This window comes from Octopus bimaculoides, chromosome 3 (genome assembly GCF_001194135.2).
Source record: "Octopus bimaculoides isolate UCB-OBI-ISO-001 chromosome 3, ASM119413v2, whole genome shotgun sequence".
NCBI lineage: Eukaryota > Metazoa > Mollusca > Cephalopoda > Octopoda > Octopodidae > Octopus > Octopus bimaculoides.
Genome location: NC_068983.1, coordinates 95,064,607 through 95,066,723, shown reverse-complemented (window position 1 = coordinate 95,066,723; position 2,117 = coordinate 95,064,607).

Sequence of the window (2,117 nt, the reverse complement as noted above, 5' to 3'; positions counted from 1 at the left end):
CCACACACAGGTGGACATAAAACTCATTCAATAAATGCTTTTAAGCCGCTCCCTTGACAGGAACCCATAAAGATTTCTTTTAGACAAATGACAACTACACTCATCTCTTACTCTCTAACACTTTGAACTCTATACCAAACTATACTTAAAGAAGACTATATTTAAAGAATCTCCAGACATGTTTGTGATCTCCAGACAGGAGACAAACTGTTTTTACTTTCATTTTTTATAAACTTCTACTGATATTTGATAAGATTAGATTCATCATCAAAACCGGTAATATTTTCTTTGTATAATTTTTCAAATCATTTTATTAAATTCTTTATTGAATTGAAATGTCTTAGATTTACTTCTGTGTTATTTCCAACCACTTTTTATGTTTTCCACATATTTTTAACTCATAATTTTGCCAAGTGGTGTATACTGAATCTCCAGTATTTTTGCTCCTTTTATATCATTATATTTCTACTATATATATATATATATTACTCTTTTACTTGCTTCAGTCATTTGACTGCGGCCATGCTGGAGCACCGCCTTTAGTCGAGCAAATCGACCCCAGGACTTATTCTTTGGAAGCCTAGCACATTAAATGTCCACTTTAGTGGTCAACGTTATATATAAAAATATACTTTAATCCCCTGAGATCGCAGATATTATTTCTGAATTTCTCTGATTCTTTAAATGTGCTAGCTTCCTGATAATAAATCGATATTAATTAATATATGATTTTTACCCTATGTTTTAATTTGATTAACCATAACCAAGTTCTCAAAGTGGATATATGCGACGCAGTAACTATTTTCTGCAGACATATTCCCGGAATTAGCGCGCCAAAACGAAGACTTTTGAATTTTAGCATTAAGTTGTAATTAACAGAACCATATACGCGTTCACCTATGGCGGTGGGCAACTTTGTATAGGGTTCTGAGAATTATGATTCCATTACAGATCACGCTGAAGAGAAACAGACATTCGGTAAGAGTGTTAATTTCGAAACTAGTTCGTGTTTTAATAATGCTTTATTTCGGTAATTTTCAATGTCTTGCCCACTTACGCTTTGGTATTACGCTGAATTTCGTTTTGAGAACAATTTAGGTCTTAGTAGACACAAGATGTGGTCTATTTCTAGCACATTAAATGTCCACTTTAGTGGTCAACGTTAGATATATATATATATATATATATATATATATATATATATATATATATATATATATATATAAATGACTTGTCCTTGGTTTCTTTGTATCGTCTGTCTGGATGTTTTGTTGTCCCTTTTTTGTATCACCTAACTGTCTGTAGGTTTTGTGTTCTTGTCCCATTTTTGTATTTTATATATGTATATATATATATATGTATAATTTTTTTTTTCCTTTTTCTCCGATATTTCATGTTTGCCCTTTCTGATACAAGCCCCTTTTCAAAGTGAAGGATAACATATTTTACTGATTTCATCCATCTAAAAAATGTAAATGAATGGAACAACATATCCCGTTCAATCACGTCTTATAAATCACTGGAAGCATGATTTCATTTATTTGGATGTATATTACTGACAAGCAAAATTTTTAACTTCTAAGAATTTCACGCAGTCGCATGAAACTATTTATGCACAAGAGTTTCGTGAAATAAACACCATTTACAGTTGAGTCAGTTTGTTATGTATGAGACGAGAACTTTGAGAGAATACTCATCTGTAGAAAGTAAAGCGTTGCTGTGTTACTAGGTTTATAAACATACTACCACATGTTCAACATGAACGCTTTTTCTTATTTTTCTGCTGAATTTTTGTTCTTTTAAGGTTATGCTATTCTGAGCTTTCTGTTTTCCAAGCTCTCAATATTCTGATTTTTCAATTATTTGAAATTCATATATTTTGCAGTTGTTTTTATGATCGCCATTGTTCGCCATTGGATCTCACAGTCCCATTGCACAGCACCATGGACATAGCCCCGAACCAAAGACTTTTGAGTGGATTTCGTTGACAGAAACTGAAAGAAGCTTGTCATATATATACATACATGCATGCACATACACACACATACATACATACATACATACATACATACATATATACATACATACACACACATATATATATATATATATATATA